Source organism: Marmota monax, unplaced genomic scaffold, assembly GCF_021218885.2.
Source record: "Marmota monax isolate L192 unplaced genomic scaffold, Marmota_monax_Labrador192_F-V1.1 WCK01_AAM20220418_F8-fsc00921, whole genome shotgun sequence".
NCBI lineage: Eukaryota > Metazoa > Chordata > Mammalia > Rodentia > Sciuridae > Marmota > Marmota monax.
Window position 1 is genome coordinate 77298 of NW_026694069.1, and position 25831 is coordinate 103128.

The window sequence follows — 25831 nt, forward strand, 5'->3', positions numbered from 1 at the left end:
GGTCAAATCAGTCACTTTGTCCCATTTTCGACATGTGCATTATTTTTTTCAGGTTCAGAAGGTAAAGCGGTAAAACTCGTAACAAACCATTTCCGATTGACATGTCCCCAGTGGATTGCATATAAGTACAACGTTGACTTCAAACCAGATGTAGACGATACAAATCTGCGTTCACAGTTACTTTTTCAACATGAAAGCGTTTTTGGAATAAGCCATATATTTGATGGAAACTCTTTATTGTTATCTCGAAGGCTAACAAATCAGGTTAAGTAATATCTGACGTTTTCTTTTCTTTCTCTTGCATTTACACTTTGCTATCACAAAACTGTTTCTGTACAAGAGCGTGTAGAGAAGTTTTGAGGATCTCTTGCCCACAGGACTTGTAACTAACCTGCGTGTCACATTTGATCAATATGAATGATCAATAATGCTTCTGATGTTAGTGCTTAAGGGGACTTTAAATGGAATTGAAGCACAATGTGGCTGGAAAATGCTGATTAAAAATTTTTTTTCATTTACTCTCAAACTTTAGCCAAAAAAAATGTTTGGATAAGGACATATTTTCCTTTTATGCATTTTCATTATCTTCTTTGAACTTCATCATCAATAAATTTTGATATTAGTTAACCAAATAAATTATTTATAGGCGCTTAAGTTAAAAATTCTAAAGCTTGGCTTTTGTGAACCGTGTTTTCTACACACAGGCATCATAGTGGAGTGTTGGATATCTAAGGGTCATGTTGGCTTGTTATTCAATGAAACTTTTCTTTCTTGAAAGAACGTCTGCAACATTTTTGTTTTGTACTCCTTAGGAGATGGAATTTGTCAGCTATACCCTAAGCCGTAGCATTGTGAAGATCACACTCTAGCTTTCCAAGGAACTGCCGCCCAACCACCCTGACTGCGTGCGCTATTACAACGTTCTCTTCAGAAGGTGTGTTGGCAAGATTGAGTTCCCATGAGCTGCGCTCATGGTTCACTTAGGCATCAGTGCTGGTGAACAGAGCTGTGTGCTTCTCACACTTTGTGAATTGACAGCCTCCATGTATTGAATGGTGAGAAGTCTTGGGGAAGAAGTGACACTGGGGCAAGCTCTGTGGCTCATCTCCAACACTCATTCTCCCTGCCCACACCCATTTCCGGTGTTTGGTACCTGCCAGAGTTATCACATGCATAATGGGTGTTTTTATCTGGAGCACCTGCTTGCCCCTTCTTCTGGAGTCACTATGTTGACCAGATGTTCAGAATTACAAACTATGTGTCCCAAGTTTTAAGAAGTTTAAGTTCAGTTCTGGGAATGAAGGACATTCTGCTGAGATTCATATAATTTATCTTTTAAAAAGAGCCAGAAAAATTTAAGTTACATGAGCCTTTATATCTTCCCTGGGAGCATTGGCACATGCAGCTCTGGAGGCTGAGGCAGGAGGACTGTGAGTTCAAAGCCAGCCTCAGCACTTTAGAGAGGCCCTGTCCCTAAATAAAATATTAAAAAGGGCTGTGGATGTGGTTCGGTGGCTAAGCACCCCTGGGTTCAATCCCTGCTATCAAAAATGTATAATATATAAATTTGGGGTGTGTGTGTGTGTGTGTGTGTATATATATATATAAAATAACCAATATATATTTTTTGTATTTATATACACATATTTTTGAGATATATATGCATGTATGAGAATATGAATATATAATCTTCATGTAATTTATTATCGGGTGCTTTGTCTTAATTGATAATAGAACCAAAACCATTGGCAGACTGTTTTCCTAATGTATCTTACGTGTGACCAAATGCTTAGTAACATTCATTCTTTTCAATAAATTCTATTGTTTCAACTTCTAGAACTCTGAGGCAGATGAATTTGAAACAAATCGGCCGCCACTATTATGACTACAGGAAGAAATGTGTTATGTTGGGCCATGGGTTTGTATAAAGTAGAAAATACAATGTTCTATAGACTTAATATATTGTTTTTAGAAAGTTGCTCTATTTGAACTGGTATGATTTTAAAGTGATATACCCTTTAAATTGTACCACCCACCCACCATGATCAACTAAAGTTCAATTTAGTATAAATTAAAAAGAAAAATTAACCTTAAAAAACCCAGCATGATGCTCTGCCACTGAGGCTTATTTTAAAATGAACATTTTTTTTCTCTTCTCCCTCTCTACCTCCCTAACCTGGGGTCGGGGGGACAGGTTTACTCTTGGTCCCCATCCAGTTATCTGTCCTTAAGTGTATACCCACCACAGGAGTGAAGAATTTCAGACTTGGGGATGGCACCAGAAGAGCTAAGAAATGATTATCTCCCAAAATAACAAGTGAAGTAGGACCAGGAACACCTGGAATTGCCTCTGTCAAAACCCTTTGGTCCCTATGATGGGCAGAATCGGTCTCTGGGACAGGAGCCCCCTGTGTTTCTCCTTTCCTAGCAAAGCAATTAAACTTTTGGTTTTATTAGAAAGGGGGGGGGGTAGGAACCTAGTATGAAAAACATAAACCTAAAAGTATTCAGTTATTGTATAAACAATACAGGAAGCCTAAATCAATTAAAAATTGAGTGATAAATGTCTGAAATTTAGTAGCAATTATATATTATATACATCTCTATTGTTGGGATATGTGTGTATATAAATTTATTTTAAAAGTTAGAGATGATGCATTAAGCCTGTATGTAGTAATAACAATTAACAAAGAGATGTGCTACTTATAAGTCATCTTTATTTGAAGGTCCTTGGAAAGATCAATTATTGCTAAAATTAAGGGATCAAAACCAGTTGACTTGTACCTATTTTAGACCCAGAGCTCAGGCCTTGAACACTTTGCTTCCTGCGCAGAGGCTGACCATCATACTCTCATGCGGTTTCTTGTGCCTGCAGGTTGGAAGTCTTGCCTGGTTATATTACTTCCATTCTTCCATATGAAAACAGCCTTACTCTGTGTGCCGACCTGAGCCATAAACTACTCCGATTGGAAACTGCTTATGATTTAATAATGAGACTAAAGGAGAACAATGAATTTGCCAAAATCAAAGAAGAATTAGTTGGGTCAATTGTTTTTACAAGGTAAGTCTACTTTTTAAACAAATTTATATAATCATCAATTTGATTACTCTCTTCACCCCACACACAAGATGTTCCTGTACTTCTTGAATCACTGAAGGTGGACATTTAGGACTAGAAATAGCATGAAAATCATAAGAACCATCTGCTGCACTTCCCATCTGGTTACAGCCTGGGAGAGAGTCTCTAGGCTCTTGTTGTCCCTCAGTCCCTGACGCCCATTCATTGGGTCTGCTTGCCCAGAGCAGCATGTTTTTTTCTGCATTTCTTCCCTTTTATTTTTTTGGGTGAATGACAAGCTATTTTAAAAATTAGCTCTTACATATAATCCATTGGCTACATTTTATTGGAAGGAAGTTTTTATCTTAATTTTCCTTCTACACAGAAGTATTAACTTGATAAGACAGTGGAAAGCAGTCTTAAAAAGAAAGCTAGAGAACTCGAATTTCCCAACTGCAACCTTATTAAAAAGTGACAACAATTGAGACAGGGTGATACTGGCACAAATATAGACCTGCAGACCACTGTTACAGAGCTGACTCCAGAAGCCGGCCCTCACCCTTGCAGTTTCTTATTTTTACAGGGATGTCAAGTTAATTCAACAAGAGGGAAAAGCCTTCTCAGTTATATGCTGGGGTGACTGGATATCCACCTGACCTCTCACACAATGCACAAAGTTTACCCAAATTTAATTCAAGAACTAACTCAAAATAGACCATGTGTACACGTATATAAGAGCTAGTAGGAGTAAATTTTGAGTTTGGATTAGGCAAACTCTTCTTGGATAGGACATCAAGAGCACAGAGATAAAGAACATTATAGGTAGATTGGACTTCAAGTTAACAAATTTTATTCTAAGTACATTGTCAAAAAAGTGAAAGGACAACTGACAGACAAGGAGAAAATACATGCAAGTCACATGTATTAGAAGTAGTAGTATCTAGAATATATAAAGGACACAACCCAACAAGGAAGCCCACCAATTTTTTAAAAAATGGACACATCATCGGAGTAGACATTTCTACGGAGACCTTTCTCCAAAGCAGATATTCTGGCCAGTGAGCACATGAGAGAATGTTCAACATCATCAGCCAGTGAGACTCAAAATAAGGTACTACTTCACATCCATGATGGTGGCTAATATGAAAGCAGATATCAACAACTTGGTAAGGATCTGGGAAATGTAGAACCAACTTTCTACATTGAGGTAGAAATGTAAAATAATATAATTTCTTTGTAAAATGTCATTTGAGGAAGTGTCAGACTAAAGATGGCATACCACATGACCCAGAAACCCCACTCCTAGTTATAAACCTAAAAGTTTTCAGTTCCCTTATCTGCCAAAATTCATACTTGCATGTTCATAACATAATTCATAATACCCAACTATAAACAAACAACCCTAAGGTCCCTCAACTGGTGTATGAATAAACAAAATGTTTATCCATCCAACTGAAAATGTGTGTATTTGTGCATATACATATGTATTGTGTGTGTGTGTATGTATGTGTATAAATATATATACTACAAAGATTTTGGAACCCAGGGCCTCACCCATGCTAGGCAAGTGCTCTAGCACTGAGCTACAGTCCCAGCCCTTTGTTTTCCTTTGTGACAGGGTCTTGCTAAATTTCCCAGGCTGGCCTGGAACCTGCCATCCTCCTGACTCGGCCTTTCTAGTAACTGGGATTATAGGCACAGGCCACTGCTTCTGATTCCAGTAGAATATTATTTGGAAATTAAAAAAAAAAAAATCAATTACCAACACTTTCTACAGCCTAAATGAACCTTGAAAACATTAAGCTAAGTGAAAGCCAGGAAAGATTACATGCTGTACAGAGGCAGGAAGTTGATTTTTGGCTGCCTTAGGGCTGGGAGACTAGGGTGGAAATGAATGGTTGCTTATGGTTATGATGCTCTTTCTGGGGAGGTAGAAATATACTAAGATTGTTGATTGTACAACTCTGCAGATACAATGAAAACCATTGGCTCATTCACTTAAATGGGTGAGTTGTACAGTATGTGAATCAAATCTTGTTAGTATTGATATATCCTACAATTACTTGGAGGATTAAAAATACTTTCGTGTGCAATGACTAAGTCAGGAATACCCTCTTACATTGTGGTTCCGCCACAGATACAACAACAGAACCTACAGGGTGGATGCTATCGATTGGAATCAGACTCCCAGAGATACATTTCCAAAATCAGATGGTGGCCAAATCACCTATGTGCAATACTACAAACAGGTAGGAAATCTTATCTTAAAAATTTTGAATCTTAAAATTTTTCAAACTTAATAGAATAAACTTCTCAGAAGTCTTACTTAGGAACCTTAGATATACAGTATTAACATACTCCCCTTTGGGGACTAGGGCTGCCTCATCTATTATCCATGTGTTCAAGTGCCTGTGTAGAGGGCAAAGTGGCATCATTAGACAGCTCTAGCAGGGCCACTCTGTCAGCCTTAGAAGTGGCTAGAGTAGTTTTCAACATGTAGATGGACTATTGGATAAAAATAAAATATGGTCAGTCTTCAGATAGAAAAATGTACTTGTCTAGAAGTCTCAACTCTGTAGTACTTGGTGCAAAAAGAATAAAAATGATCAATTACACTTGATGTGATGTCTCAGTGATGTGCTAAGGCACATCATGGGTTCCACAATTTCAAATGTGAGTGTTCACAAAGAAATAAGTAAACTTAGTAAACCAGGGAGCACCAGTTGATACAATCGACTTTCTAGTTTGGGAAGATGAAGAATGATCATTTAAAGAATGCCAGATACTTGTAGCAACTAGAAACAAGTTGCAGATGGATGATAAAGAAAAGCTTATATTTGTATATAAGAACCCAAAATGTAGCCACGTGGAGCCATTGATAATGACTGCACTCTGGTGGGTGTCCAAGGGAACAATAGTACCCTGGAGTGAATGCCACCCTCAGCCTTGTGTCTTCCATCCAGAAAGCAGTCAGTGCCTCAATCGCCTCTTGGCTGTGCATGCTAGGACAGTGGAGCCTCCTGATCTTGAGGAACTTGGGTTCTCACAGCAGGCAGACAAGAAAAAACTATTCTGATCCTCTTACATAGATGGGGCCTCTCTTGTGGCTACGTAGATTGAGTGGTCATGGAAGCTCCTGAGAAGCTGAAGTGTGCATGTCATAAGGGAGTGAGCTGTGTGCAGATCAGGGAGAAGAAAAGGAAGGGGACAGCAAAGGCCCCTTTCTCACGGTGTTTCCCTATCTCGGAGCTAGTGTGTTCTCTGGAGAATTTAGGTGGTTCACAGAGGGAGCTGTGTCAACAGGGCTGGGGCTGCACCCTTATTGGAGGGTGAGGTAGGGGACGCCTTGTATAGAATTTTGAGCCCTGGGAAAACTTGAAGATTACTGTGATCAAATGGTAATATGTAGATGGATCAAGTGATCTGGGGTTTGTTTGTTTTTATTTTTTTTGTTTTTTGGGGTTTTTTTTTTTTTTGGGGGGGGAGCTTTTGGTATTTTATTTTGTTGTGGCCCTGGGATTGAACCTGGGTCCTTGAGCATGCTAAGCAAGCACTCTACCACGGAGCCCCATCCCCAGCTCAAGTGATCTGTTTTTAAATACTATTTCATCTATATATACAGAGACAGCACAGGCAGGTAAAAATGGAGGCAAGGAATCCAGCGAGGAGTTTATTAAAGGGACTCAACATAAATGGTGGTGTGCTGGCTTGGAGAGGTGAATAGGAATGGGCAGGACTTGTGGATGGTGTGGATCTTATGCGTGCCAGAAAAAGGAGAGAAAAATGGGTGGATGATGGCATCATCCTCTGGGATGGGGGAGCCTGGAAGAAGCTGGCTTGGGTGGGCTGGAGGTATGAGAGGCTCTGATGGAGTGGCAAACTGCAAAATCAGTGAACTCCAAACCATGAGAAAGTTCTAGGACAGGGACACAGGTAAATCCCAGGTGCGTTTTAAATAACTACAGGCCTCTTTAAGGAAAAGACATCTATATCTTCTGTATCAATGTCTTAAGCTAGCCTCCTAGTTTCAATTCTTAAGAATAGTCACAAAAGCTGAATTTGAGGTTGTCTTCTTCGGAGTGTGGGAGCTTTCTTGAAATTCCCAGGTGCTTGAGAAACACCTGATGCCAGAATCCATGTGACAGATTGTCTTCAGCCAGGACCTTGCTGATAAGTGATGTGGAAGGCTCTAGCAGGATTGCTATTTTTTTTTTTTTTTTGCAGGAGGAAAGGCACCACACTATTTGAGAATTGCAGCATCAGTGTAAGAAGTTGTTTGTGACATCTGGTTTTTAAAATGTCTTTTCCTCCTGGAAACAGGAACTATGAGCTTAGGGGAAAAGACTGAGAAGAAATGTTGGATGTAGAAATTTTTAAAAGGGGTCAGGATTTGCCCTTCCCCATTAGTGTGAGTCGTCTTAAAAGTTCTTGGTGTGCATTAGGAGTTTTCAAGGCAAGGTCAGTGATCACTGTATACTCCTAAGTCTCTCAGCCATCGCTGTGTATAAGGGCAGAGAAGAGAACAGTGACCTCAATGTGATGCTTTGTAGGAGCCCGACTCTCTCTCTGCCACGTCTGCTTATAGGAACCATAGCGACGTGGTCCCTGGGACATCAACATTAAGAAAACTTAAAAAGTCCTCTTCATGCTTTCTTAACAGCTAAGGGAAAAGTAATCACCAGCACACCTCCAGGCACCATGTGATCAAAAACACGTGCTTTTGTATCTCTTTATGTCAGGTTTTCTGTTTTTTTTCTGATAGTCACACCCGTCTTCCTTGCTTCTCTTGAGCAGAAATACAATGAATATATCACTGACTTCAAACAGCCACTCTTGGTCAGCCAAGGAAGATGGAAAAAGGGCCGGAGGCTCATGCCACGTTCACCTATACGTCTGGTCCCTCAGCTGTGCTACCTGACAGGTAATGCTGACTGATGGAGTCTCTGTGGAAGACAACCCAAGTCTTTAAAAGTCAGATTCAGCTGGTGCCATGGTGCGCACCTATGATCCCAGCAGCACAGGCCAAGGCAGGAGGGTGGCAAATCTGAGGCGTTGAGGCAACTTGGTGAAACCCTCCCTAAAAACAAAAAGGGTAGGGATGTAGCTCAGTGGTCGAGCACTTGCCCAGTTCAGTCTCTGAATTTTTAATACCAGAGAAAAAGTCACTGATTGAATTATGATGTAGAAAGTCTTTTTGCAGAAGCCTATGACCCAGAATTGCAACCCCTAAGTTGGTCAGGTGTGGTTCCCTCTACCTCCACTACCTCGGTCTTCTCTAATATAAATTTATTCTTGCTTGTGTAGCTGTATTTTAATCTTTTTTAAAAGGTCTAACAGGTACCATACAAAGAGGATCTTCAATAATGAGAGAATTGTCTGCAAAAATGAGACCAGGTCCCATGAACAGGTCAAGAGTATTGAAGGAGTTCAGGGACTCTCTACAAGTGTAAGTGCTAATTTTCTGACTGTGCTTGTGCTTGAGTGTCGTGTGCACTGAGTTTGAGCTCTGTGTGTATATCCCTTGACATCTCAGATTGTTCTATTAAAAAATGACTATTGCAGAAAAAAATGCTATTCTTTGGGGGAGAGGGGGAGCAATTCCAGTTTTTCTGATTGGGCAATGTTAGAGGACCAAGATACAGGAATAATGAAAGAGGCTCTAAATTGCCTATGGAAATGTGAGTCCAGGGGCAAGATTATTTCAGAGTTCTATCTGCAATATTGTTAAGTTCCAGCTGCTTGACCAATTAAGTTGACAGCTAAGGAGTTGAGGCAAGGCAAATGACTTTATTCAAAGAGTGGCTCAGTGAGAAGAAAGAGGGAATTCTCTGCCCAAAGCCCTTCCTCTTAGGAAACTGATCTCGGGGGGCTTATGTTAGTGATTGACGGGTGTTCCCAGACAGTCAGGCATCCTGCAGCAGGAAGGCTGAATAATGGATATCCAAATCGTGATGTTTTCCAGTTTCTAAAATCTCAACAACTCCCACCATGAACAGAAACACCTCCACTGCTGAATTTCAATATTTCAACCCTGAGAACAGGCAGTAATGGATTCAAGGAAAATGGTCCTGATTTGCATATATCTAATTGCCATTGCTTATTTTCCTTGATCTGATCACAATGGGAATATTTATATTTTCAGAGACCAGAATGCACAAAGAGAACTTAGTCGCTGGAGTTTTGTGCTTGACCCAGACTTTTTGTCTATCTCAGGAAGAACTTTGAAAGAAGAAAGAATCTTCCAACATAAAGATTCGGTAAGATGAATTGTCAGGATTTGCATGTCATGGTGGAGTCAAATAGAGTAATACACAAAGGAACCAACTCAGCCATGTTTATAGCTATGCCTGTTGCTCTTCTCAGTACACCTATTCTTTCAGTGAGATGACAGGCAAACACTGCATAAGGATATGTGTGAAGCACTTGGCTATAGTGAGCTCTTTCATCTCTTTATCTAAATCTGTGGACATTTGCTCCTGGCAGTTGGAAGACTGATCTTCCAAGTATATTCTTAAGGACCAGATACATAGAATCGGAATGATGCAGAGGAACCTGTAATAAAGGAAAAGACTGAAGTTTTAACAGTATTAGAGCAAAGAAGGATTAATGAATCCGGCAGCACTCGGAACCAGAAGAGGTTCAGAGTTTCATGGCAGCAGTGTGGGCAGTGAGCTGCCACAGGCTGATGTAGAAGTACAATGAAAACGATATATTTGACTGGAGTCGAAAGACCCTACATAGATGTTGGTTGGCAGTTTCTGGTTGGTAAATTTCCTAGTTTCATTTTACTTTTTACATTAGGTCTCCACGTACCTCTGAGGAAACTGAGATCCTGGAATCATCTTAGTCTAATGAACTCTCAACTAAAACTTCATGACACCCAAGATAGAATCCAAGTTCTGCTAATCTAGATCTTAAAGATGTGATCCACACATTATTTAAGCTAAGAATTGAGAGATTTCAATAGAAATCGCACAGGTATACAATGGAAATGCCCTTGGATAATGTTGATGTCGAAAAAAAGTGATTTATGTCTTATCATTCTTTTCTAGTTTGAGGCTGATCCACCAGCAGACTGGTTAAAAGGATCAAAAAGTACATCCTTACTTAGAGCGGTGTCACTGAAACACTGGGTGATACTTCATACTAGGAACTGTGTTTCTGAGGCCAAGATCTTAGAGGAGAATCTAAACTCGGTCACCCCTGCCATGGGCATTACATTAGAAAAAGCAAAAATGTAAGTAGAGTGGCAATTTCCAGTTTAGAAATCGGTTGTTAACAATCTGAAAGTAGAGTCTCTGAGATATCAACTGGGAGGAATCATTTTCTTTATCAAAACTCTGAAACCCTGTAAGTAAATGTTAATTTCTTATAGTCAACAAACACTAGAACAGACTTTTGTGACATGCTTTGTGGCTGTTAGGATACATGTTGAGGAAGACATGGGAATGAGCAACTTGGTGTGAATGGATGGGGAATACTTTTTAAATTTGTTTACTTATACATGACAGGAGAATGTATTTTGGCAGAATATACATACATAGAGTTTAACTTTTCTATTTAGGATCCTACTCTTGTGGTTGTACACGAGGTGAAGTTACACTGGTCATGTATACAAATACAAGGCTAGCAAAGTGAGGACTGATTAAATTGTACTGTCTTTCCCCACGCACCCCTTTGTTTGCTTTTGTCTAATCCAATGGGTTATTGTTATTCCCCTCCCCAGCCTCCTTTGTTTGGGTTAGCATCCACAAAGCAGAGAGAACATTCAGCTTTTGGTTTGGGGGATTGGCTTATTTCACTTAGCATGATAGTCTCCAGTTCTGGATGGGGACTGTTGAGAACTAGGTCCCACTGGATGCAGTGGCACAGCATGTAATCCTTGTGGGCAGGAAGCTGAGGCAGGAGACTCACAAGTTCAAAGTCAGCCTCAGAAACTTAGTGAGCCTCTGAGCAACTTAGCAAGATCCTGTCTCTAAATAAAATATAAAAAGGGCTGGGCCTGTGGCTCAGGGGTTTAATGCCCCTGGGTTCAATCCTCAGTACAAAAAAAAAAAAGAACAACAACAAGGGGCTGGGGTTGTGGCTCATTGTTAGTGCTTGTCTTGCATGTATGGGGCACTGGGTTTGATCCTCAGCACCACATAAAAATATATAGATGAAATAAAGGTATTGTATCCATCTACAACTTAAAAAAAGTTTTTAAAAAGAACCAAGGTCCCAATCATGTTTCTAAAAATTGAACTTATTTTTAAATGGTTTAATCTTTTTGTAGCAATTTTGGGTTCACAGAAAAATGGAGAATGTATGGAGACTTCCCATGTACTCCCTACCTCCTCCATTATCAATATCTCCCACTAAAGCAGTGCATTTAAAATAATTGATGAAACTATATTAATAAACCTATATTAATCCATTACAATTGCTCAATCTATAGTTTACATTGTACAAAATCAAGAATGAAATTCATTCTATGGATTTGGACAAATGTATGTGACATATATCCACCATTACAATACCAAGCAGAGTAGTCTCAACTAATTTTTTTTCACTATGTCCATAGTTCTCACTTTTCCAGAATTTCATACAGTTGAAGCATATAGTATGTAAATTTTTCAGATTAGCTTCTTTCAGTTAGTAATAATGTACTTAAAGTTCTTCTTTTTATGGCTTGATAGCTCATGTCTTTTTAGTGCTAAATGTTATTATGTTGTCTAGATGTACCACAGTTTTTTTTCATTCTCCTACTGAAGGACATCTTGTTTTCTTCCAAGGTTTGACAGTTATGCATAAAGCTGCTCTAAATATTTTTGTGCCAGTTTTTGTGTGGACACAAGTGTTTAACAACTTTGGATAGATACCAGGAAACACAATTACTGGATCATATCATAAAAACAAAGTGTTTTTAACAAACCACCAACTGTTTTCCAAAGTGTCTGTACCTTTTGCATTCCCCTTGGCAATGATCAGAGTTCCTACTGCTCCAATTTCTCACCAGCATTTGGTGTTACAGGTGTTCTGGGATCAGGTGATTCTAGGGTGACATTGACTCTAAGTTGTTTATATTTGCATTTTCTCAATAGCATAATATGGAGCATTTTTTCACATGCTTATTTGTTAGATCTTTCCATATTTATCTTCCTTGGTGAGGTCTTATATGTTTGGCTCATTTTAAAATCAGCTTGTTTTCTTATTGGTGAATTGTAAGAGTGCTTGGTATATTTGAGATAACAGCTCTTAGTTAGATGTCTTTTGCAAATATTTTGTTTTAATCTGTGGCTTGTCTTCTCATCTCTTGACAGTTTCCTTCACAAGGCACAAGTTTTTAATTTTAATGAAGTCTTACTAATCTATTTCTTCTTTTTCATGAATTTTGCCCTTGATGTTGTATCAAGTTGTTGTCATAACCAAGGTCATGGAAATTTTCTCCTATAAAACTTTAGGAGTTTTTAATTTTGAGGTTGTACATTTAGGTCTGTGATCCATTTTTGCATTAGTTTTGGGAAGGGTGTAAGGTCTGTGTCTAGACTGATTTTCTTTCTGGCACATGGATGTCTGTTTGTTCCAGGATCATCTGTTGAAAAGATTCCTTATTGTGTTGGTTTTGTTCCTCTGTCTGATTATTGACCTTAGTCTATTTCTGGCTATATAATTTCCATTGACCAATTTGTCTATGCCGTCCCCAAAACCACACACTGTCTTCATTACTGTAGGTTTCTATTAAGTCTTGATGTTGGATAGGTCATTCCTCCACCTTTGTTCTTTTTCAATATTGTATTGGTTAGCTGTGATGCTCCAATTTTAAAAAAAGTGGAAAGAGAAAAAAAATGTGTTGGTTATAGTGGGTCTTTTGCTTCTCATAAGTTTTAAAAATTAGTTTGCCAATATTCACAAAATTATTCACTGATTTTTGATTAGCATTGCATCAACTATAAGTTGAGTCCATCTATGAACATGGAATACTGTTCCATTTTATTATTTATTTATTTATTTATTTATTGGGATTTTAGTTTCCCTTACGTAGGTTTTAGGCATATTTTGTCAGATTTATACCTAAGTATTTCATTTTGAGGTGTGAATATTGTTTTTTTCATTTAAAATTCTACTTTTGTTGCTGATATTTTTTTAAAAAAAGCATTTAGCTCTTATATATTAAGCCTTGTATCCTGAAACCTTACTGTAACCTCTTATTCATTTCAGGATTTTGTTGATTCAGATTTTCTTCACAGATATCATCTACAAAAAGGTTTATTGCTTTGACTTTCTTCTATAATCACATTAGTAAGAAACTTTGAGTAAAATGTTAAAGGAGTTTTATGTGTGGGGACACATCTGATTTTTAAGTTTTTTTTAATCAATCTTTTTAGTTATGAAAAATTGTGGTCAATTTCTGATCTGAGAGTTTTGTCTGATGTTTGCTGTCTCTCTCTTGATTGTGCTTTTGCATTTTGGTGTGCCTTGTAATTTTTCCTTGATGGCTGGATATGATGCTTTGGGTCAGTGTGTGCTGTAAATGGTCATGTGGTAGTAAGTTAAAGGGAAACTAGACTCCTATAATGAGGTGTCATTCTGTGGTGAGGTTGAGCCTGTGGATTGTGAATTTCACAGGTGCTTAAGTTCTTCTCTCCTTGGTCAGGCAGGACCAGATGGCTAGAGTGTGCTAGAGTTGCTATTTCCCTTATCTCATGCAGATTAGCTGATAATTCCCCAAAAGATCAGGCTCTGGTAACTGGTTTTCCCTGCAGGCCAGCCTTGCTGGGAAGAATTTTCTAAAATATTTCAGAAGGATTCTTCTTCCCCTCCTCTTTTGGAATCACCAGGGGATTTTTCTGATATTTTAGAGAACCTGGTTGATCTCCTAGAAGTGAGTCTTCCAAATTACGGGGTCCTCCCTGGGCCTGGGTACACCTGCAGTTTTTTTAATTTTCCCCAGTTGTCCACACTGAGCATCCACCAATTTCAATAAATTGTCAATGACAATTTAGGTCTCTGCTTTGTCTTGGGCCTGTTTGCTCTCAGCCTCTCGAGCAAGCCCTGACTCTTGGGATCACCTGTGTTTTTTCCTTGGGGGCAGCCATTTGCCCTGTGTCCTCACCCCTCTTAGGGATCCTAGAATGATTTTTTTTTTTCAGTCTATTTAGCTTTTTACTTCTGATGACCAAATGGTGACATCCCAGCTCATTACAAAGGAAACCAGACCTACAAATTAGTTTGAAAAACAACTAAAATGGAAATCTTGACATTTTTATCATGGCTTATTTTTATTCATTGCATGAAATATTTGTTGTGTTTCACTATTCATTTCCACTGGAGGATTGATGATATGTTTATTTTCTAGGAGAGAAGTACCTGGTAACACTATCTCTAGTTATATAGACATTTTAAAGACGCTTATCAAAGATGGCCCAGAAATGGTAAGTGTCTAGTTGGTGTGTGTTCTTTAGTTCTAAATCTGCATTTACATGTACTTTAAAATTTAGAAGGCTGCCCATGTTCCCCTAAACTAACCAACAACTGCCAATGTATCTCTAGAGTGTAGCTGAATGTGCACTATCAGGGCTTAGCTATTCCTTTTGCTAATGTTCTCAGGCTTTTTTTTAATAGTCTCATACTTGGACATTTACATTTTTCTAGTTTTCAATTATTTTGTTAAAATATTTATTTTTTAGTTGTAGTTGGACACAATATCTTCATTTTATTTTTATGGGGTGCTGAGGATCAAACCCAGGGCCTTGCACGTGCTAGGCGAGCGCTCTACCGCTAAGCCACAATCCTAGCCCCTTCTCAGGCTTTTGAATTTGGAATTATTTTATAAAGTGATATGACATATAAATTTAATGTAAATGGGTTATAAAAATCATCATGATTTTCATCTCCAGTTATGATCTAAGTAAATGTTTATTTAGTATAGTATTTCTTCTAGCTCGAGTCCTTCCTCTTGTTCAATGATTCTTCCATCCATTGTTTTAGGCCAAGTTGTCATTACCTGGTGTCTGAGTTACTACAGAAATATCCCATCTTTCTCCCTTCCTTGAATTCTTTTCCTTAATTCATCTTGCATCCTCTTCCTTCCCTCAGGATGATCTTTGACCAGGGAGGCTTTCTTAATCATGAGGCCAGTATGTTTTTCTTCCTTTTATATGAAGCCTAGACTTTCTTTTTTTAATTGCTATAGGGAATCTTGGGAGGCAAACACCTTTTCTGAGCCAATATCCATTTTCAAATGAAATGTCTTAGCTCTTCAGAAAAAGAGGTAAATCAATAAATAGAGATATATATTTATTGGATACCACATGTTTTAAAGTATGTTTCCATTGTGGAATGGTTAATTCTAGCTAATTAACATGCATTACCTAATAGTTGTGTCGATGGTGAGAACACTTAATATCTACTCTCGTGACATTTTTTTCAAGAATATTATATACACCATTAACTATAGTCAACATGCTGCCTGCTAGATTTCTGGAACTCATTCCTTCTACCTAACTATAATTATGTGTTATTTGACCAACACCCCTACAGGCTCCCCATTCTTGGTAACCAACCCCACCTGTGGTAAACACTGTCCTACTTTCCACTTCTGAGATCAACATTTTTAGATTACACACACAAGTTAAGTTTATATGATGCTTTTTGTTTCTGTACCTGGCTTATTTCATTTAATATCCTCCAGGTTCATCCGTGGTATCACAAATGACCAGATTTCCCTCTCTTTATAGTGAGTAGCATTCACTATGTGTATATATACTACTTTCTTTGACCATTCATCTCTTGGACATGTTAGTTGATGCCATATCTTGGCTATTGTGAATAGTGCTGAGTAAGCATAGGAGCACAGATACTTCTTTCATGAACTTGTTTCCTTTACATATTTACCCAGCATGGGATCATTGGATCAAAGGGCAGTTCTGCTTTTAGTTTTCATGGAACTTCCCCTCTGTCTCCAATGATAGACTGTACTAGTTGACATTCCCACTGGCAGAGTGCAAGGGTGCCCTACTCCACGCCTTTGATCACAGTCATCCTCAATGGAGTGAGGTGATGCCTCATATGACTTTGATCTGCATTTCCCTGATGATTAGTCATGTTGAACACATACCATGTACACCTGTGAAACATGCATAAATACATACACAAAATCTTATGCCTGCATTTTAGGATTTTAGTTGTAAGACAGAAAAATATTTGTCTAATCCACTGACTAATCCATTTGTCTAATCTCTCTCAATTTGGATTTGCTCATTTCCTCATAATTAGATTCAAGTCATGCATTCTTGCAAAATACCATAGATGTGGTAGTGGGTTTTTCTCAATCCATGATATCAGGAAGCACAGGATGTTGATTTAAATGAACTGGGACAAGTAGGGTACTTGCTAGGTACTCTATCTATAAAGATCATCCTGCAAATGGTGGCTTTCCTGATCCTGGTATCCTTCTGTGGACACTTTCAACCCATCCTTGTTAACTTCACCCTAAATTCTTGGAAATCGAGTCAATGGAACAAAGGATTTTTCAAGCTTAAGCATTGGATGCACACTTCCCAGTTTGCCAATTCTGCAGCCTTTTCCTTGTGATGTGATTCTACACTCTCTACTTCCTTAGACTTAGTCACTTAATAGACTCTAGTTTATCAGTGTTCTGCCTTGAAATGGCTTTCATTTCTCTTATCATTACTGTCTTAAAGAGTTTCATGTCTGCTTGCTTTTAAGGTGGTTTGCATATTGCCTGATGATAGGAAAAACAGGTATGATGAAATAAAAAAATACTTGTGTGTTAAATCTCCAATTCCAAGCCAGTGTGTGGTGGCACATACCCTGACTATAACCTGGACATTAAAAACCATGGTCGTAAAGATTGCCCAGCAGATGAATTGCAAGATGGGAGGAGCCCTCTGGAAGGTGGAGACAGGAGTATGTAGGATTTCATTACCTTCTCTTTTATTTGTGAATAGTGAAATTTAAGAGTCTGTTTTTTAATCTAACCATTAAGTTTTGTTCATATTCTGTTCTAAATTTACTTTTTTTATTAAAAAAAAAGTTGAAAAAGACAATGTTCGTCGGTATTGATTGTTTCCACGATATTGTAAGTCGTCAGAAGTCAATTGCAGGATTTGTGGCAAGCACCGATGAGGAATTAACCAAGTGAGTAAGCTTTGGTAGACATTTGATTGGTAGCTGTCTGTGCACCCAACCAAAGAGGTGACCTGACTCATACTTATTGGGAGTTCGGACGAGTAGTTCTTAGCCATGAGCTGTCCCAATTTTCTGGCAAAATCATGCTCCCAAAATATTTTGCATGAATGGTTGAGTTCGTGGGGGGTTTTTTTGTTTGTTTTTCATCTGACAGAGCAAAAAGTAGCAGATGACAATAACTGCTTATATTTAGTTCTTTGGGTGAGACTCTGAAATCATGAGATAGAAATTAAAATCTCAGCCGAGCCACATTCTCCTCTTCAGGCTCTCGTGGGTGTGGCAGAGGCCATTTCCTAGTGGTGCTAGCACAGAGGTCCCGATGCTTTGCTGGCTGTCAGTTGCAGGCCAGTCTAGCCTCTTAGAGGTCGTGCACATTCCTTTCCACATGCCCCCCCCCCCCATCTTCCAACCAGAGGCCTGGAGGTATAGAATCTTGGCTTCTTCAGGCCTTTCTATGTAATGTACCCACAAAAGAAGATGTGCATCTGTATTTCCACAACACCCCTTTTCTTCTGGAGCCATTCCCCCCCCCCATCCTTAGAGTAGAAAACACACCACACCTTAAAATGAGTTTGTAGCCCTTGTGTATTACATGATATGTGGCCCTCAGATTACCCCTGCCCCCATGATTGATGTTTGTGGCCCACTAGAGGATGATTTCAGAGTGTTCTTTAGAGAAAATCCATCCTCATTTCCACAGATGACATCATTTCCCCCAGTGATTCTCTATTTCCACACAGTAACATTTTATACTGCTTTTTCTTTGAATTAGAAAATGTTGCGATAATGGGAAGACAGTGTCACTCAGTGGACATTCTGAAGTAATTTCTAGATTTAAATACTGGCAGTACAGCAGGGAAAACGGAGAACCAAATGCTGATGGTAACTCATGGAGGTTAATAAAGAGGCAGACAAATAAGTAGAGCACATAATGTCAGGTGGTCAGGTGAGCTCCTTCTGAAGTAAACAGTAAAGAGATAGCAACTTGAGACATTTTATGAATTTTTTTGTGGGTGGGTGGTAACAGGGGTTGATCACAGCCACTGAGTCGCATCCTCAGCCCTATTTTGTATTTTATTTAGAGACGGGGTCTCACTGAGTTACTTAGCACCTCGCTTTTGCTAAGATGGCTTTATACCCATGATCCTCCTACCTCAGCCTCCTGAGCCACTTGGATTACAGGTGTACACCACAGTGCCCAGCCATTTTGATTTTACTGGACATGTTGAAGTTGTCATAATAGCTGTCAGTCTTGCAAATCAAATTGCTTCCTCAGATTATTATTATGGGTGAGCCCTTTGCCTAAGACATTGACCCCCAAAGCAGAAATCTCCAGGAGAAGAGTTTTCACTTGGTCACATTCCCCAGCAGATGAAACTAGAGTAGTCATGTATGTGGACAACATGAGTAATGTTTTAAAATGATTTTTTAGTTGCAGATGGGCATAATACCTTTATTTTTAGGTGGTGCTGAGGATCAAACCCAGTGCCTCACAATTGCTGGGCAAGTGCTGTACAACTGAGCCACAACCTCAGCCCCAAAATGAGTAATTCATAATAATTTTAACAGTTCTTGTTTGTGTGTATTCAAAAGCCCTTATAAGATGCCTAAGATATCAAAAGAGACTAATACTTGATCATTGTAGATATGTGAAGGGATTGATCCTTAATTGGATCCTTTGGCTACTGGGGTGTGTGTGTGTGTGTGTGTGTGTGTGCACGCGCGCGCGCGCGCCCGCATATATACACATGTATATATTCTTGTCATAGATTAACTCAGAATCCAAATGATGAAATTCTAAGATTCCAGTTAATTCTTTTTTTTTTTTTTTTTCTGAAAATAGGTGGTACTCTCAATGTATCTTCCAGGCACCAGGAGAGGAGCTTGTGGATGGACTGAAGAACTGTTTGCAAGGTCAGCCTTGGGGTTGGTGTACCATCGTTCTACATCAGTAGTTCTTCACAAGTGGAGATAGTGCCCCCAGAGACCAGTCATTCATGACCGAAAACACTTTCTTGTTGCCACACTGGGATGATGGTTTGCTGGCATGTAGTCCAGCAGGTAGAGACCAGAAATGCTGCAAAACACCCCATTGTGTATGACATGACCACCCACACCCATACCACTCAAATTTCAATGGTACTTGTTATTGAGAACCCCTGGACTATTCTGAAGTTGGAGTCTGTGAGCGAAACTGTCCTGAAAGCTACAGTGTTGAAAGGTGAACCCTGACATTGTCAAAAAGAGCAGAGGCCAGTTTGTCCCAAGTTGAGGTGTGCTTACATGTTTCTGGGTTCCTTTCAGGTGCCTTGAATTCCTGGCTTAGAAATGTACCACATGCACCAGAATCTATTGTGGTCTATCGGGATGGAGTGGGAGATGGTCAGCTTCAGGCCTTGCTTGACCATGAAATATCTGAGCTCGTGAGCTACTTAGAAAATGAGTGCCCATATAGGTGAGTACATAAATTGTCCAGTTCAGATAATGTAAGAAAAAGCTGTTCTCGGGAAGGAAAAAAAAAAATCTAAGGGACATGTGACGAGAAAAAGGGGCTTGATTCACACAGTGGGCTTCAGTGGCTGGGTGGGCAGTTAACAGCCCCAGCCCTTTGACTTTGTGGTTCACACGGAGTCAGGTGCAGAGTGTGGTGGCAGCCTGTTTCCCTTCATGGAGCACTGTGTGGAGTGCTCATCTGCCTTACAGATTCACAGATGTCCATGAGCACTTGGTCCATGGCTCTCAGATGTCACTCCTTTGATCCTGGAGTTTTTAAGTCTCTGTGCTGGGGCTCCCTCCTAGCTGTGTCCGCAGCCTCTTCTGATTGGGGGGCCTGCTGCCCAGCAGAGACAGCAGGACTGGTTCTGAGGTTCAGAGGAAGGGTCCCTTCACCTAGGATGTGGGTGGCTCTAAAGAGACTCCTCCTCTTCTACTGCCCCACTTGGGTACATGCAACCAAGTGTTTAAACTGGGCTGTATGGAGGGGGGCTGCTGTCCACAGGCTTTTAAATAGGTCCTAAGCGTGTGAGGTTCTAGCACCCTGAATGCTTCTGAGATGAGATTGAGTAAACATCCTAATTTATCCTAATTTTTCAAGTATCAAGTTAACTTTCATTGTGGTGAAGAAACGAATAAACACCAGGTTTTTTCTTAAACACAATCGAAGACTTGGAAATCCAGCTCCAGGAACTGTTGTTGACATGATGGTAATCAGGGAGCAATGGTAAGAGGGTTTTCCTTTTATATCTGCATCTATAACGTTCTCAGTTCACCTTGGCAAAATCCCTTCATCCCAGTAACTTCACCTTAGAAGCATTTTCTCATGCTTGACAACTAATTTGATCTATATATTTTTTCACACTTGGCCAGGGACTCTTCATTTGGATTTAGAAATTGTGATTGGTCTTATGGTTGTTTCTTAAGTATTTTTTGTCTGTGGCAAAATAAAAGTAATTTTATTGTGGCCTAAAATGCCTTCATTTAAAGTCGTAAATGGGCTGGGGCTCAGTGGTAGAGCTCTTGCCTAGCATGCATGAGGCACTGGGTTTGAGCCTCAGCAGCACATAAAAATGAATAAATGAAATAAAGGTATTGTGTCCATCTACAACTAAAAAAATTTTTTTAAAGAATAGCAAATTGTGTTTGACAGCTGGGAGTTGTCACAAATCAAATATGAAATATGCCCTATGAGAATGTCTATTTAAGTAATAACCTGAAGAGGTTTTCAGCTTTTAAAAATGTCTTGATGCTTTTAAAGGGGGCAATATAAAAAAAAAGTTTCTCTTATGACACTTATCCTGTAAGAACATAGACAAATAATGCATTATAAAGTAATATTGGATAAGCCACAAAATAGTTTTATATTGTCAGCTCTATTATCCTTTTATATTGTCAGCTCTATTATCCATGAACATCTGCAATAAATCGGAGCAGTCACTTATGAATTCTTTTCATGTAAGGAAGCAACCCACCATGAGGGAGAATCAGCAGACAAAATGACAACAGGATCAGACATCCAAAACTTTTAGACAATGAAATGATTGCAATAATTCCATAGTAAAGTATGCTTAAAAGGGAAGATGGAATGAAGTCATGGAATAAAAGTCATAAGAAAAGTAACTAAGAAATGTTGAATTAAAAGGTCAATTTGGACTTGGATAGTTAACAATGATAAACTTTACAAAAATAAAGAAATTGGAGGAAGTATCAAAGTGAAGTTTACCTGGAAATAAAATGGTTAATTAGAAAATACATTAAGTATCCATGATGCAGTAGTGAGCCTTAAAATATGGAAGCTAAGAAAGAAATGCTCAGGAAATTGAGGCAAAATAAGACTTGCTGTATATCAAATAGAAGGTTCTATAGGAAAAACATGGGTAGAAGTAATAAGCAAAGACAGACTGAGATTCTGAATCTTCATGTTTGAAAATAATAAAATCTGAGCAACAATAAAAATGAGTCTCCATTTAGTTGAAATTTAAGAACAGCAAGAATAAGAAATTTTAAAAGCAGTCAGAAGAATACTATTATTTATATTTATAAACAATAATTATTCAGTACCAGTAATAGAAACAATAGTGATATTGTATCTTCAAACTGCCTCCAAAATATCAAACTAGAATTTGATAGCCCCCTAAGCTATCAACAAGCGTACCTAAAATACAAACATGTTTAGGTAAACATATGGTGTCCACATGAGCAGATCTACCCAGCTCTCGCTGAAAGCCTTGACTTCATAAGTAATGAATAACTGCTAGGTATATTAAAACATCGTAGAGTTCCATTCTTATGGATGTCTGTGTTTTTTAAAATAGTAGATCTATAAAACTATAATCATATTTAATTAAAACATTTTAAGGTTCTCAGTTACTGGGGAAAACAAGAGCTTCTGGTTAACTTTAGATGTAGATGTTTCATTTCCATAATTGAGTTATATGAAATTGGAATGGGAAATAAAACATATGAATAGAGGGAAGAAATGAAATTACATTAAGGAAGGGCAGAAACATTGATCAATATAGTCTAATACAGGAAAGAACTAATTCAAAAGGCAAAAGTATAATAAAGCATTACATAGGACTGTACACATAAAAATAAAATTCAGTATTTACAACAAATGGAAATAGATTAACCTTGCCAGTTTTGTCATTTACAGAAGCCTGTATCCCCTGCCCAAGAAGCCTCATCTTTAAATTTCTGCATCTAATTACCTGTTGCCACCCAATGTGCCAATTCTGTTTCTTTTCCTGGGCATCAGTACCTATATTTCAAGTCTCCATCTCAGGAAAGTTATTATCTACCTGAACTTAATGGTCCTTTATGGACTTGCTTTATCAAATCATTGTTAGTTAGACAGGCTTCTAAATTGAAAGGAAACTCTGTCTATAGAACAGATTTCTGTAAATTAGTAAATGAAATATTTTCATCTGATACTAGGGTTATCATATTCTACTCTAAAATAAGCAGAGACCCCCGTGTTCTGTAATTGCAGGTATGACTTTTACATTGTAAGTCAGTCTTCTACAGTTGGTACTGTGACTCCCACTCATTATAATGTTATCTATGACACCGTCTGCTTGGACCCGGATACAGTCCAGCGTTTAACTTACAAACTGTGCCACATGTACTACAATTTGCCAGTGAGTATTTTATTGTGATTTCCCTTCAAATCTGTAAAATGTGTTGTTTAAAACTGAGCAACTTTTCAACCTCTGAATTGATATCTATGACAATGTAAACTTAGAGATAGTAAATGTCCATTTGAGTGTAAAGTAAAAAAATATTTTTTTTTCTTTCTACTAAAGGGCATCATCCGAGTTCCTGCTCCTTGCCACTATGCCCATAAACTGGCTTACCTTGTGGGCCAGAGTCTTCACGATCAGCCAAGTAGCTTACTAGCTAACTCTCTCTATTACCTTTGAGCTGCAGAAGATGTGATATTGAAAACCACAATTCGTACATTAAAAAAATTTTTTTTGAAGCTGGGTATCTGAAATAGATTCATAGCTAAATTGTAATCATTTTTTATTGCACATGGGAGAATGTTGAACAGCATCAGAGATGGCAAAGAAGAAAACCAAACCAATATCTAGCAGAAAGAAATTTAGAAATATTAACTCTGGTATTTGGGATTGCTTATTAAACCACAAATTCCACAGGAGACAATTGAGAGAGAAGTTGAATTTATGTTGACAGATTGGGTCCAAATCAGTTGGTGCTTTCTACTTAAAATACTACCCCCGACTTGACCCAAGGCTGCCTTTCCAGCCTGCAAAGAACTGACAGAGGATTGTCTTGCAATTTCCCTTTCAAATGTTGCAAAGCTTAAGTAATTAAATGTGCCCAAACACTGTGCGTTCCAAGTGGTGTGCTGATAATTGAAAAGGGGGCATTAGTCATCTATGGATTATATCTTTGAACAGATGTCTGTTTGGAGAGGTAATAGAGAACATGGTGATTTAAATTGGCAATTTGGGAACATGGACAGCTTTTGCCACTTCTACCACAAAGGATATTAACATCTCTTAGCCTTTCTTTTGCTTGCTGTCCCAGTGTGATGCCATATTAACTGCACCATCATCAGAGTTTTCAATCTGTTGTTTAACCTTACCTATGAGGGCACATGCTTTCTCGGGAACCACACAGGTTACTCTTTCCACTTAACAGGATTCTTTGAATAGACTCAGGAAAACAAATGTATGAGAACTTTATTTTCTCGTACTCCTTTAAACACAATGGTACTTGGGCAAGGCAGGGTGGGCAGAGATTAGTTTCAAATATAACAGAAGGTATGCTAGGAAATAACTTGCTTTAATTATATGGTAATTGATTTTGTTTTGCGATTTGTGCCTGTCTTATTAAAAATAATTAAGAAAATTTTTTGTAATATAGGTGAAATTCTAGTGAGATACACAGCCAACCATGATAGAGGAGATAGGCCCATAATTAAACAAGGGCTAAGGCAAATGTTCTTTTTTTGAAGTTAGAATTTGGTTTGTTGTTTCTAGAAATCTAAAAGATTAATTTGGAAAGAAAGAGTAGAACACTGCTATTTATAGGAAAAAGTTTGCATATATACAAATATCATTTTAAGTTTAATAGCATTAGGAATGACATCAATAAAGCTATTCAGATTAAAGTCATTGAGTACCTTAATATGTTCTGATTAAATTGTTGCTTTTCTAAGATGAATGGAAATATTACTGAAACTGGGGCATATCTCATTTCACTAGCCTATTAGTCTTTTATAAAACTGTGTGAAATGCAAGTTGGGCATGCTGGTATATGCTCAGTTACTCTGGAGCCCAAGCAGGATTGCAAATTTGAGGCCAGCCTAGGAAATTTAATGAGATCTTGTCATAAAAATATAAAAGGGCTGGGGATGTAGCTCAATAGTAGAGCCCCTCTGACTTCAGATCCCTAGTATTGGCAGGGGGGAACATTAGGTGAAGGAAGTTGGGTATTCAGTATGTGCAAAAAGGAAATCTTACCATTCCAAAGGCTTATAAAAATTTCTGTAAATGTGTCATACACATCAATGTCTGTTTTACATTGTTGAGAAGGGGCTGGAGAGTGCAAATTAAAGGCCTATCAGGAATGCATCCTGTGTAGCAATACAATAATAACTTAGGAGAAAATGCACTTCCTAATTCTGGCAATAGTGAATAACATACAGTTGGCACCCCAGATCTGTGAGTTCTGCATCTGTGGTTCAGACAACCTCAGACTGAAAATAAGTGGGCGGGGGGGGGGGGGGAAGGCATCCTCTGTACAGAACATGAACAGACTTAAGAATTCTTTGTCAGTAGAACCAAAATAATCCAATATAATTGTTTATTTACACTGTATTTGGTATTTGTAATCTGGAGGTAAAATATACGAAGAAAAGGTTATATGCAAATTAACACTTTTATATAAGAGACTGAGCATCTGCAAATTTTTGTGTCCTGGGAGATCTTGGATCCAATCTCCCATAGATATTGAGGGGAAGCTGTATGTCAGCTATTTCCCTGAGCACTAATGAAAAAGCTGGACAAATCATATGTTCAAAGAGATAGCAAAGCAAACTGTACCAATATTTAGAAGGAAATCTGGAAAAATGGTATTTTTTATACCCAAAGTCCACAGTAGGCAATTGAAAAGTTGGATTTATTTTGATAGACGTGCGGGTATATGTTGCACGGAGGGTTGGTTATTGGTGACTTATACAATCTTTGGTTTAAAATCCTGTGGCCTATACCCTAGGGGAATCGTGAAGTAGATAAGACCATCCAGGAACAGAAACGAGACTGCTAATACCCCACAGACATCCACCAGAGGCAAAGTCTCTCTCCAGGATAACATCTTTAACACCAGTCTCTTATATTTTCCATATATAATACATATATAATATGAAAAATAACTGGATATAAGAGGGAAATCAGAAACAATGATTGTAGGGGCTAAAATGACACAAGTTATCAACCCAGAATAACACGAGAGGTAAAATTAAAAGGAATCTCGAGGAAATTGTGGAAAAGAACTTGCCAATTCTAAGACTAAAAAACAGTATCTAGAATAACTCAGAGGATGGCTGTAGCAGCA

The 25831-nt window shown here is 38.4% G+C and overlaps 1 pseudogene; it reads left to right on the forward strand.

Annotated features, from left to right (window-relative positions):
• The window catches only part of LOC124106639 (piwi-like protein 3), a 29653-nt pseudogene extending 5370 nt beyond the window's left edge, over positions 1-24283 (forward strand).
• The last annotated feature ends 1548 nt before the right edge of the window (positions 24284-25831 follow it).